Source organism: Pan troglodytes, chromosome 6 (assembly GCF_028858775.2).
Source record: "Pan troglodytes isolate AG18354 chromosome 6, NHGRI_mPanTro3-v2.0_pri, whole genome shotgun sequence".
In the NCBI taxonomy this organism is placed as follows: Eukaryota; Metazoa; Chordata; class Mammalia; order Primates; family Hominidae; genus Pan; species Pan troglodytes.
Genome location: NC_072404.2, coordinates 62,403,053 through 62,417,587, shown reverse-complemented (window position 1 = coordinate 62,417,587; position 14,535 = coordinate 62,403,053). Strand labels below are relative to the sequence as shown.

Genomic DNA, 14,535 nt, shown 5'->3' with positions numbered 1-14,535 from the left:
ACATGACCATGAACGAATAGGCTATCGGACACACTGAAGGGTGAGAAGTAAAGTTTATTGGGCAAAAAGGAAAAGGAAAAAGAGAAAAACTGTCAGCAAAGTGAGAGGGATTCCTGTTAACAGACGCCCACCTCACATATTGATGAACACCAGGTCACCACATAGCAACTGAAGAGTCCAGGCTCCTCCCCTGCCAAGAGGTGTGAATTTCCCTGGCTCCACCTCCTTTTCCCAGTGCACAGGTGGGTATTACTCAGAGAGAAACAGTCAGGAAAGGGCGGGCTTCATCTGAAACCAGCCATCTGGTTTTTCAGCCTTCTTGCTGTTTTAGGCTTGAAGGCGGAGTTTCGCCCAGGACCGTAGACTGTCTCCGGTCTCTATCACTCAAAATGAGAAAAGGTCCCTTGGCTATCTCCTGTCTGTGTCACTCAAAATGATAAAGGAACAGTCTTTTTAACAAATGGATTGGAGAATACTGAATATCCAAATGATAAAAAATAAAGTTGAACCTTAGCACAAGCATGAACTTAAAATGAAGTAAGACTTATTTTTTATAGCTGTTGTAAATAATTTTTTCTTGAATTTCTATTTCAGATGGCTTATTCTTGGCATGTAAAAATGCTCCTAGTAATTTTTATATGTTAATTTGGTATTCTGCCACTTTACTGAATTTCTTTATTAATTCTCAAGATTTTTAGTATAGTATTTAAGTTTTGCTATATAGACAATTACGTGATCTGCAAACACAGACAATTTGACTTTCTCCTCCTTTATTTGGATGTCTTTTATGTCTTTGGATGTCTTTTATGTCTTTCTCTTTCATGTATGATCTGGCTGGGACTTCCAGTACTCTGTTGAATAAAAGTGATAAAAGCAGATATCACTGTCTTCTTTCAGGTCTTAAATAAAAAGCTATAAAGACACATGCACACTTATGTTTATTGTGGCATTATTCACAATAGCAAAGACTTGGAACCAACCCAAATGTCCAACAATGATAGACTGGATTAAGAAAATGTGGCACATATACACCATGGAATACTATGCAGCCATAAAAAATGATGAGTTCATGTCCTTTGTAGGGACATGGATGAAATTGGAAATCATCATTCTCAGTAAACTATCGCAAGAACAAAAAACCAAACACCGCATATTCTCACTCATAGGTGGGAATTGAACAATGAGATCACATGGACACAGGAAGGGGAATATCACACTCTGGGGACTGTTGTGGGGTGGGGGGAGGGGGGAGGGATAGCATCGGGAGATATACCTAATGCTAGATGACGAGTTAGTGGGTGCAGCGCACCAGCATGGCACATGTATACATATGTAACTAACCTGCACAATGTGCACATGTACCCTAAAACTTAAAGTATAATAAAAAATAAAATTAAAAAAAGAGAAAACACATAAAAGCATGAATTAGGAAATGAGGTTTACAACTGCAATTTCAAAGAGGTTTGCTTCCCTGTGTTTACTAGTTTTAGGGAAAATAAAGCTTGCATTAAATGTTTTACTTCCTGAAGCAACTCAGGAAAAAAAAAAAAAAAGCTTCCTTCTTTTTCGGTTCAGTGTGATATCACCTATTGATTTGTCATATTTTGCCTTAACTGCGTTGAGGTACATATCATCTAGACCTAATTTGTTTTGTTCAGTTGTTTTAATCACAAAAGCATGTTAAATTTTTCCAAATACTTTTTCTGCATCTAGAATAAAAAGTAAATGTGTCTAGCAGTAAACTTAATTAAAAAGATAAACACTGTCTACAGTATAAATTATAAAACATTGATGAAGAAACAAAACATAAAAAATTTGAGAGTTTTTTGCTCATGAGTTATAAAAAATTTTGTTACAATGGCTATGCTACTCAAGGTAATTTACAGATTCAATGCAAACTCTAAAAATACCAATGACATTTTTTCACAGAAATGGAAAAAACAGGCCTAAAATTTATGGGGAATCAAAAAAAAAAAAAAAAAAAAAAACCTTCCCAAATAGTCAAAGTAATCTCGTGAAAAAATAACAAAACTGAAAGTATCAAACTGTCTGACTTCAAAATATACTGCAAAGCTATAACAAGCAAAACAGCATGATACTGGCATAGAAAACAGACACAGAGACCAAAGTATTCAGTGATACCAGTAATAAATTCATAAACATAGAGACAAATAATTTTTAAGTTGTTTAGAACACATGTAAAAAAGACAACATTTTCAATGAATGGTGCTAGGAAAATTGATTTTTTTTTAAATACAGAGGAATACAACTAGGTGCCTACCTGTTACCATATTAAAACAACTTAATTAAAAATAAATAGAAGATTTGAATGTAAAACTTACACTTATAAAACTATTTGAATAAAACAGAAAAATTCTTTCTCCAATAGGACAAGGAAAAAAAAATTTAAATAAGACCTCAAAAGCACAGGCAACAAAAGCAAAAGCAGAGAAGTGAAATTACCAGAATTAAAAAAAAATAATACATAGCAAAAATAACAGAGTGAAGAGGCAACTTACAGTGTGAGAAAATATATTTGCAAAATATATGACAAGGGATAAACATACAGAACATATAACTTAACAGCAAAAGTAAAACACAATTTAGTAATACGCAAGAGACCTTAAGTGACATTTCTCCAAAGAAGACATACAAATGGCCAAGTACTGCAAAGATGCTCAACATTATTATTAGAAAAATGCAAATCAGTCACAATAAGATACCAAACCACTCCAGTTAAAATGACTATAATCAGAAATGATACGTGCCTGGCCCTTTCAACAGAAGGCATTGTGACATATCTCTGGTCCTATCATTTATGTGACATGACTCTCCTCTTCTGCCTGGACACTGCCCACAAGGGGCATTGTGCCACACAGTTGGGCATAGCCCCGAAGTTATGTTACTTTTCTGCCAGGAACTTGCCTACAAGGAGAACATCGGAACATTTCTGCCTCAGCATATAGGTTATATGGCTGTCATGCCTTTCATTACCACAGAGTAAATTTTGACATTTACCTAGGCACAGCTCACAGGCATGATAATGACTCTCATATGTGGACCCCACAAGTAGGAGTAATTTTGACTCTTGTAACTTGCTTTAGAAACATAAGTGATGTCTTAGATCTCTTTCTGGCAAAAAGGTCACAGAAGATTATAACAGCCTCAGATAATTTGCAGCCCTTGGCTTGTACAGAGAGTGTCAGAACAGAACCCAGCAGAAAGGAGAAATTGTGAGTCTCATATGTACACCCAGCTGACTGTAAGGACTGTCACCATCTTACATACATGAAGCCAACTGTCACACATGAAAAGAGGACATGTGTGGTATTGTAAATCTCATCTCGAATATTCTCTGTGTGACTGTGATATAAATCTTTGCCAAGCATCTGTGTGATTTGACTCTCCAAACTGGTTCCAGCCCATATATACGGGATTGTGATCTCTACCTGGGCCAACCTCTAGATAATGTGACTCTCCTGCCTGGGCCCTTCTCTCAGTAAGGGTTGTGACATATCACTGGATCTAACACCCAGGTGATGTTACATTCTTGCCTGGACCATGCACAGAGACATCATTGTGACATATCACTGTGTCCACCACTTAGGTGATGTAACTCTCCTCTCTGGAATGGACCCTGAATACGGAGTGGTAGTGACATCTTCCTAGGCCAGACACACAGGTGTTGGTACTCTTTTTCCAGGGCTATGTTTCAAGGAGGGCATTGTGACATATCTCTGGACCTATCACCGAGGTGATATGACTCAACGCTTGGGCCTCACCAACGTAGAACATTGTGACATAAAAGTTAAACCTGCATCAAAGGTGTTGTAACTCTTTCACCTTGGTCCTGTCCTAAGGGAGCCCTGCAACATATCTCAGGACCCAGCACTCAGGTGATGTGACTCTTCTGCCTGGTTTCTGCCCATGTGTTAGACTGTGACATATACTTAAAGAAGTGCCTAGGTGATATGACTCTCCTATTCTTCCTGAGTCCTGCCTACTGGGGACATTGGAATATGTCTCTGAGCCCATGGCCTAAGTTATAGGACTCTCTTCTTCTGCCAGGGCCTTTAAAATGGTGGGGTTTTGACATATTCCTGAGCCCAGCATTTAGGTCATCTGACTCTACTCTTTTATCTGAACCATGTCAAAGGGAAATTTTGACCTATTGCACCCAGATGATGTTACTCTTCTGCCAGAGTCCTGAATAAAGAGGGAATTTTTGCATACTGGTGGGCCCAGCACCATGATGATGGTACTGTCCTGCCTGTGCCAGAGCCATAGAGAGTATTTTGAAATATCTTCGGCCCATTCTATAGGTGTTTTGGCTCTCATCACTTGGCTAAGTTTTTCCACATGTGGAATTGTGTCATATTGTTGGGTCCAGCACACAGTTAATGTGACCCTCCTTCTTAGGTTCTGCCTAGAGAGGGCATTGTGACACGTTGCTTGCCACATCACCTAAGTGATGTTACTCTTTTTCTTAATTTTTTGCCGACAATTGGGATTATGACATACACCTTGCTTCAGTCCATAGGCATGATGGTCAAACTTATACTGGGATGCAGCCAATAGAAGGTATTTTGCCTCTCATCGCTAGGCTTAGGGCAATAGGTAAAATCCTCGGTTGCATATTTGTGCAAAGCTCACAGAAGTTTACAACACTGATTCATATTGTATAAACTCCTTAGGTGGTACAGAGAGCTTCATAACAAGGCCCAGCAAAAAGTTAAGATTATGACTGTCAATTACACACTCAAGTGAAAGTAACAGTTGTCACCATCCCACATTTAAAAAGCCCACTGTTGAGGTACTGAGTCTAACAATTGAAAAGAGTACAAAGATGGAATTGTGACTCTCATATGTGGATCTGGCCACAGGTGCAATCGTGACTCTTTTTTGAACCCAGCTCACAGGGATAAAAATGGGTCTCATTCCTGAACTCAGCCTGAATGAGAGATGTTGACTATCATGCCTGTGTTTAAGGCAATATATAGGATTGTGAGTCCATATGAGCATGTGGGCCTTAGAGTGGTTTGCAACTCTCATGCATGCCGTATAAAGCCCTCAGATGTTGTAGAGGATGTCATACGATGGCCCAGCACACATGTGACATTGTGACTCTCATATACCCACCTAGCTAACAGTTAAAGGTGTCACCCTCAAAGATGAGGAGATTGTGTCATATCGCTGGGCCTAGTACCCAGCTGTGAAAACTTTTGCTTAAATTGTTTCCCATGTGTGCATTGGGACATATTGTTGGGTCAGAATCATAATAATGTGACTCTTCTGCCTGGGCCCTGCCAACAAGGGATATTATCACATATCTCTGAGCCTATCAGCTATGTGATTTGCCTACTTTTCCTGTGCTTTGCCCCCAAGGAACATTGTGACATCGTTGGACATAGCATCTAGGAAATGTGACTCTTCTCTCCTGCCTAGGTCCTGCCCACTAAAGGAATTGTGACATACCACTGAGTGCAAAACCTAGGTAATGCAACTCTCCTCTTTACTCTGGAGTCTGCCAAAAGAGGGGATTGTTACATATTGCTGAGCCCAGCAGCTAGGTGATGTGACTCTCCTCTTCTTCTTCAGCCCTGTCTACAGTGGACATGGTACCATATGACTTGAGGCTGTATCCAGGTGATGTGACTCTTCTGACTTGGCCCTGCCTGCAAAGGAAATTATAATGTATCCTGAGCTCAGAATCCAGGCGATGAGACTCTGCTGCCTCTTTTCTGCCCACAAGTGAAATTGTGACTTATACCTGCGTTCAGCTCACATGCACAAATATAACTATTATACCTGGACCCAGAAAGGAGAGATATTTGGACTCTTATAGCCAGTCCTATGGCCATAAGTGAAGTAAAGGGTCCCCTGTTTGTATAAAGCTCACAGAGGATTATGACACTCAGGCACATCATATAGAGCCTGAGTGGTACAAAGAGTGTCATAGCAGGGAACAGCAACCAGGTGCAATTGTGACTCTTGGATGCTCACCCAGCTGACCCGATTGTCATTCTCTCACAAGAACAGGGCCTACACATAAGGTACTAAAACTCACACAAAAGAGCAATTGAAGGTTGAAATTGTTCCTCTCGTACACAGATCTGACCCACAGGTGGTTTGGTGATGCATATTCAGCACACCTGTGAGGTTGGGGCTCCCCTACTGGAACACAATCTTCAGGTGGGATTGGGCATCTTATACATGGATCTTGCCCACTGTTGAGATTGTGACTCCTCTGCTTTGGCCCAACTCACAGGAGGTGTTGACTCACATACATGAAGCCAGGACCTGAGTGGGACTGTGAAACTTACTTCTGAATATTTCCAAGTGTGTGATTAGGACATAAAAGTTAGCCCAGCTCCTGAATAATTTGACTCTTCTTTTTAGGCCATGACCATAGATGAAATTTTGACATACATGGACCATACACCTAAGCGAAGGTGCCTGGGCCTGCCTACAAAGGGCACTTTTACATATTACTAGGACCAGCACGCAGGTGATGTGAATTATTTGCCTGATCCCTGCTTATAAAAAGTATTGTGGCTTATATCTAGGTCCATCATGTAAGTGATGTGACTCCCTTCTACTGCCTTGTCCCTGCACTTATGCTGCATTGTGACACATAACTGGGTACTGCACCCAGGTGATGTGACTCTCCTTTTTGGGTTCTTCCAACAGGAAGCTTTGTAACCTAGGTGATGTTTCTCCACTTTTGCCTGGGCCTTGACCACAGGGAAGATTTTGACACATTGCTGGGCCCAGCACCAATGTGAGGTCACCCTCCTGCCTTGGTACTGCACATAAGGGCCATTGTGACATATATCTAGACCAATTGCCTAGGTGAGGTGAGTCTCCTCTCTTGCCTAAGTCCTGAACAAAGTGGGGATTTAGATGTATCACTGGAAGCAGCATCCAGGTGATGGATTCTTCTGCCAGGTTCCTGCCCATAAAGAGGATTGTGACATCTCACTGGACCCACACCCACCCAGGCGATGTGGCTGTTCTGCTTTCTCCTTGCCCACAGGTGATATTGCACCATAAATCTGAGACCAGTATTCATACCTGAAGCCAGGACATGTTCAGAATGGTGACTCTCATCTCTGGGCCTTTCCACAGGTGTTTTTGTGACATATACCTTTGCCCAGCTCCTGAGTGATTTAATAACTCTTCCTAGGTCTAGCACACACATGAGATTTTGACATATACCAGGGCCAGGCTCCTTAGTGATTTGACTCTCTTGTTTTAACAGTGTCCTCAGCGGGGGATTGTAGCATACCTTTATACCCAGCATCTAGGTTACATGATTCTCCTCTCCTGCCTGAACCCTGCTTCCTGTGGAGATTGTAGCATTTCTAAGCACTGCTTCCAAATGATATGACTTTCTTGCCTGAACCCTGTTCGCATGAGGCATTGTGACGTATCTCTGGGCCCATAATTTAAGTGACATGAATTTCCTATCCTGCCTGGACACTGCCCACAAGAGGCATTGTGCCTCAGAGCTGGGCCTAGCACCCATGTTATGCGAATTTTCTGCCAGGGCCTTGCCTACAAGGATAATATTGGAATATTTCTGGCCCAGCATTTAGGTGATGTGGCTGTCCTGTCTGTCTCAAAACCACAGAGGGGATTGTGACATATACCTAGGCACAGCTCACAGGCATGATAATGACTGTCATATGTGGACCCAGCCAGTAGGAAAATTTGGACTCTCATAACTAGGTTTAGGGACAGGAGTGATATCCTGGATCTTTTTCTGGTAAAAAGGTCACATAAGACTATAATACCCACACATATTTTATAAAGCTTTTGGATTGTATAGAGTGTCATAACAGGGCCCAGTACACAGGTGAAATTGTGAGTCTCGTATGCACACCCAGCTGACAGTAAAGACTGTTACTCTCTCACATGAATGAAGCCAACTGTCATATATAAAAACAGGATGTGTATGGTATAGTAAATCTTTTTCCTGAAATTTTCTGCCGTGTGATTGTCATATAAGTTTTTGCCAAGCGCTTGTGTGATTTGACTCTGCAGACTAATTCCAGCCCACATAAGGGATTGTGATATCTACCTGCACCAGCCTTTACGTGATGTAACTCTTTTTCCTGGACCCTTCTATCAGTAAGGATTGTGACATATCACTGGATCTAGCACCCAGGTGATGTTACATTCTTGCCTGCACCATGATGACTGAAATCATTGTGACATATCACTGTGTCCACCACTTAGGTGATGTAGCTCTCCTCTCTCGAATAAGCCCTGCACACAGGGAGAATAATGACATCTATCTAGGTTAGGCAGAGAAATGATGGTATTCTTTTGCCTGGGCCATTCCCCAAGGAGGGTGTTGTGACATATCTCTGAGCATATTACCTAGGTGATGTGACACCCTGCTTGGGCCGTGTCCACATGGAGCATTGTGACATAAGGGCGGAACCTGAAGTTAGGCGATGTAACTCTCTTGCCTGGGTCTTGTCCTAAGGTAGCCTGTGACATACCTCAAGACCCAGCACCCAGGTGATGTGACTCTTCTGCCTGGTTTCTGCCCACATGTTACATTGTGACATACATCTAGAGAAGCACCTAGGTGATACAACTTCCCTTTTCTGCCTGAGCCCTGCCTAATGGGGACATTGGGACATATCTCTGAGCCTATGAGCTAAGTGATGTGACTCTCTTCTTCCACCTGGGCCTTTACAATGGGGGGATTGTGACATATTGCTGAGTCCAGCACTTAGGTAATGTGACTCTCCTCTTTCCTGAACCATGCCCACAAAAAGGGAATTTTAACATATTGCTGGGCCCAGCACCCAGATGATGTCACTCTTCTGCCTGGGTCCTGCATAAAGAGGGAATTATGACATATTGCTAGTCCCAGCACCCTGATGATGTGACTCTCCTGCATGTGCTGGAGCCACAGAAGGTATTTTGACATATCTTGGGCACGTTCTGTAGGTTTTTTGTCTTTTATCTCTTGGCTGGGTTTTTTCCACATGGGAAATTGTGTCCTATTGCTAGGTCCAGCACCCAGTTAATGTTACCCTCCTTCCTAGGGCCTGCCTAGAGGGCATTGTAACATGTTGCTTGGGACAACACCTAAAGGATATTACCCCCCTGCCTAGTATTTTGCCCACAAATGGGATTATGACATATACCGTGCTTCAGTTCCCAGGATTGATGACTAAACTTATACTGAGATTCAACCAACAGGAGATATTTGCCTCTCATAGCTAGGCTTAGGGCAATAGGTAAGGTTCTGAGTTGCATATTTGTACAAAGCTCACACAGTTTAAAACATGAAGGTGTATTGTATAAACTTTTTGGGTGGTACAGAGAGTTTCATAACAGGGCCCAGCTAAATGTTAAGATTGTGACTTTCACCACCTCTTATGATAGTGTTTGTTTTTCTTGTGCATTTGATTCACATCTTTAACCATTGTTTTCAGAACTCCTGCTTGCTTTCAGATGGAGGCTACTCAGAGACAGTATGTTCCTCCCATGGGCCCAGGCTTTACTCACCTGCACTGTGAGGCTAAAGACAAAAGTGCTACAGAGCTCAGAGGCTGCTTTTAGAGAGGGTTTATATGCACAAAACCGAGTCTTGTTGTGTGGATTGATCTAAATTACATTTTGAATTTATTTTCTCTCTCAATACTTGTAAATCTGGTGTTTGTAAAATAATATCTGTGCCTTTTTTGGTGGTGGCCATACATTCCAGAAAGTTTGTATTTCTTTCCACATAGATTTTCAGAGTTGCTATTGCTTGCTTTGGTTGCAATGATCTAACATATGAAGGTGAGCTTTTGTTATTGGTGATTTGGTGTTGTGTTTTAACTAATTTCAATTCTCACAGTGTTAATCATAATTCCAAGAAGACTATGTTATGATAATATTTATGGACTTTGAAAATCTAACAAAAAGTCCCCTTTTCAGCAGCAAGTAAACATTAATTTTTAAAGGTTAATGGTTTTAGAAACTTGGACTAAACAACAGTCTGATTATTGTTGTTGAAATATATCCCAAGTATTATTATTATAGCAGCTGTCCATGCTCAGTTTTGTGTCTATATAATCATATCTTTATGTAATATTTTTATCTATAACTTTAAGATTTTTTCTTATATTTTTCTCATTTTTCCAAACAGTGCAGGCATATTTTTGGATATATTACACAAAATGTATGACAAAATTCTAAATATTTAAAAGAAGAGGTTGGCTTCCTGACCATTGTAAGTTTGTATTTATTATCTCCATTTTAAATTGAATTATACATTTCCGGGTAAAGTCCTGTAATTATTTTTTAAAAATATTTGCAATGTTTTTGTCAGATAAATAAAAACCAATAGTTTGGGTATCAGATTTCCTTCCTACAGTTTAAGTTGTGTAATATCCTGTATAGTAAATAGCATCTTTTTAAAGAATACAGTTTGCTGACTTTTACACATAGATACAGCAATGAAAGCACCACCATATTCCAGATTCAAGATAATAAACACACCCCTCCCTCTCCAAGCTTTTCTCCTCCCCCTTTCTAATTCATCTGTCCTTCTCCCTCCATTCTATTATCCTTACCCTGAGCTGCCATTTCATGTAATGCAATCATACAGGACAGGTATTTTTGTTGTTGTGGATTCTGTAAAGTCAGCAGAATCATTTTCACATTGATCCACATTGTTTTAAATACTAATAGTTTGTTCTTTTTTATTACTAAGTAAAATTCTTTTGTATGGTCACGTGACAGTGTGTCTATCCTCTACCTTAGGAAGAGACATGAGGCTTAATTTTTCCTTTTGGTCTTTGTCCTGAAAACCAAAACCCAGAAAGCAGCACCTCTGCAAGATTTCTCTATGTCTCCTTGCATTTTGCAACTCCATGGTCAATTGACAGGGAAAACATCCAATTGATATTGTGTTTAAAATTGTTCAAACATGTAGAACATTAATAGTAGTTATTTTGGAACTCACGTTAAAAGGAAAAATTACTGACATGAGACAAGTGAGTTTTGCAATTACCGTCAACATTTTATTATAAAAATGTTCATACATACAGCATTGATTTGTTAACATTTTAATGAACATGACTTAACACATATCTACCCATCTTTCCATTCCTCCATCCACTCATCACCCTATCTTATTTTAGATATATTTCCAACTAAATTGGAGACATCAACATACTTCATGCTGAATAGTTTAGCAAGACTAATGTTAACTGGAATTCCGTATTTTTTTCAATAAAATTTTCTTCTAAGGAACAGTGACACAGAAGAAAGTATACAAATCTTAATTGTGAGTTTACTAACTTTGAAACCAGCATACCCTCACCCCCTTTCAAGATCTACAATATTATGTCACCCCAGAAAGTAAACTCTCCCTCTTCCCAGCCAATCCCTTTCTCATCATAGGTTAATTTTGCTTAATCTGGAATTTCACGTATATAGATGCAGGCCATGACACAGATACTCTTTTCTGTCTACCTTATTCTGCTCAACACAATGTTTCTGAAATTATTCCCATTGTTGCATGTATTTCTAATTCTTTCAATTTAGGACTCAGCATATGTTTAGTCCTACCTATTGAATGGCTATCTCTGTTTAATTCACCATCTTGAAAGAAATATTTAAAATTAAGATGTTTCCAAGGACATACAATTAAATCCTGAGCAAGCTATGTAAGAATCTTATCAGAAACCATTATCATTATGAATATTGGGTTTTTTTAAAAAAATCAGGGAAAAGATTTATTAGCATAAGAATTATTTAAAAACTGCCATTAACATTATGAAAATTAAATAGGTTGGTGTTCATTTAATAGAATGTCAACACAGTTTTTGGTTAAAAATAAGTTTTTTTTCCTTTGTGTTCTTTATCAGAAATGAAGTATGAAGTTTCACCACTTAAATAGAAAATTATTTCTAAACTTTTCTGCCTTATAGTTCTATAGTATGGGTGGAAGGAAAGCTTCTACTCTCTTCTCCAAAGGTTCACTGCAGTAATAAACTGACAACAGACAGCTTAACAGGAAAAGAAAAACATACAACCTTATTAATAGGCATAAATATAGCCAGCCAAAAAATGAGACTGCAAGAAGAGCCAGATTCTTGATGCTTAAAGAGCACCCTCTTCTCAGGGGAGAGGGAGATGAAGATATAGGTAACTTAGAGGAGCACCACTTGATTTTTTAGGGGAAATGAAAGAACTCAAGGAACAAACAATTGGCCTGAGACAAAGTTCCTCTGAGATTGTAGGGAAGAGGCGACAAACTGCAGGAAGGTAAAAAAAGAACTGCATTGCATCTCATGAGGAAGAGAAAACCCCCCAAATAATAACTAAGAAGTGTGTCTGGACAGGGTAATAAGTGATCATTTCAAATGACATTATTCAAAGTGCATGTTCCCGGTTGCAACTGGAGAGAGATCAGTATGTCAAAAGTCTGTATTGGTAAGAATTTGGCTGCTAAGTTGTGCCATAATTTGGCTTTTTTTTTCTTTTATTATTATGCTTTAAGTTTTAGGGTACATGTGCACATTGTGCAGGTTAGTTACATATGTATACATGTGCCATGCTGGTGCGCTGCACCCACTAGCTTGTCATCTAGCATTAGGTATATCTCCCATTGGTATCCCTCCCCGCTCCCTCCACCCCACAACAGTCCCCAGAGTGGGATGTTCCCCTTCCTGTGTCCATGTGATCTCATTGTTCAATTCCCACCTATGAGTGAGAATATGTGGTGTTTGGTTTTTTGTTCTTGCGATAGTTTACTGAGAATGATGATTTCCAATTTTATCCATGTCCCTACAAAGGACATGAAATCATCATTTTTTATGGCTGCATAGTATTCCATGGTGTATATGTGCCACATTCTCTTAATCCAGTCTATCATTGTTGGACATTTGGGTTGGTTCCAAGTCTTTGCTATTGTGAATAGTGCCGCAATAAACATACGTGTGCATGTGTCTTTATAGCAGCATGATTTATAGTCCTTTGAGTATATACCCAGCAATGGGATGGCTGGGTCAAATGGTATTTCTAGTTGTAGATCCCTGAGGAATCGCCACACTGACTTCCACAATGGTTGAACTAGTTTACAGTCCCACCAACAGTGTAAAAGTGTTCCTATTTCTCCACATCCTCTCCAGCACCTGTTGTTTCCTGACTTTTTAATGATTGCCATTCTAACTGGTGTGAGATGGTATCTCATTGTGGTTTTGATTTGCATTTCTCTGATGGCCAGTGATGATGAGCATTTTTTCATGTGTTTTTTGGCTGCATAAATGTCTTCTTTTGAGAAGTGTCTGTTCATGCCCTTTGCCCACTTTGTGATGGGGTTATTTGTTTTTTTCCTGTAAATTTGTTTGAGTTCATTGTAGATTCTGGATATTAGCCCTTTGTCAGATGAGTAGGTTGCAAAAATTTTCTCCCATTTTGTAGGTTGCCTGTTCACTCTGATGGTAGTTTCTTTTGCTGTGCAGAAGCTCTTTAGTTTAATTAGATCCCATTTGTCAATTTTGTCTTTTGTTGCCATTGCTTTTGGTGTTTTAGACATGAAGTCCTTGCCCATGCCTATGTCCTGAATGGTATTGCCTAGGTTTTCTTCTAGGGTTTTTATGGTTTTAGGTCTAATGTTTAAGTCTTTAATCCATCTTGAATTGATTTTTGTATAAGGTGTAAGGAAGGGATCCAGTTTCAGCTTTCTACATATGGCTAGCCAGTTTTCCCAGCACCATTTATTAAATAGGGAATCCTTTCCCCATTGCTTGTTTTTCTCAGGTTTGTCAAAGATCAGATAGTTGTAGATATGCGGCATTATTTCTGAGGGCTCTGTTCTGTTCCATTGATCTATATCTCTGTTTTGGTACCAGTACCATGCTGTTTTGGTTACTGTAGCCTTGTAGTATAGTTTGAAGTCAGGTAGTGTGATGCCTCCAGCTTTGTTCTTTTGGCTTAGGATTGACTTGGCGATGCGGGCTCTTTTTTGGTTCCATATGAACTTTAAAGTAGTTTTTTCCAATTCTGTGAAGAAAGGCATTGGTAGCTTGATGGGGATGGCATTGAATCTGTAAATTACCTTGGGCAGTATGGCCATTTTCATGATATTGATTCTTCCTACCCATGAGCATGGAATGTTCTTCCATTTGTTTGTATCCTCTTTTATTTCATTGAGCAGTGGTTTGTAGTTCTCCCTGAAGAGGTCCTTCACATCCCTTGTAAGTTGGATTCCTAGGTATTTTATTCTCTTTGAAGCAATTGTGAATGGGAGTTCACTCATGATTTGGCTGTTTGTCTGTTGTTGGTGTATAAGAATGCTTGTGATTTTTGCACATTGATTTTGTATCCTGAGACTTTGCTGAAGTTGCTTATCAGCTTAAGGAGATTTTGGGCTGAGACAATGGGGTTTTCTAGATATACAATCATGTCGTCTGCAAACAGGGACAATTTGACTTCCTCTTTTCCTAATTGAATACCCTTTATTTCCTTCTCCTGCCTAATTGCCCTGGCCAGAACTTCCAACACTATGTTGAATAG

The 14,535-nt window shown here is 39.7% G+C and overlaps 1 long non-coding RNA gene across 1 annotated transcript; it reads left to right on the top strand.

The window, feature by feature from the left end:
- Positions 1-2,844: 2,844 nt before the first annotated feature.
- LOC107975814 (uncharacterized) lies at positions 2,845-5,813 on the top strand. The gene is made up of 3 exons (XR_002944641.2): positions 2,845-3,896; positions 5,386-5,494; positions 5,599-5,813. It is a non-coding gene; the product is annotated as an uncharacterized LOC107975814 (long non-coding RNA).
- The last annotated feature ends 8,722 nt before the right edge of the window (positions 5,814-14,535 follow it).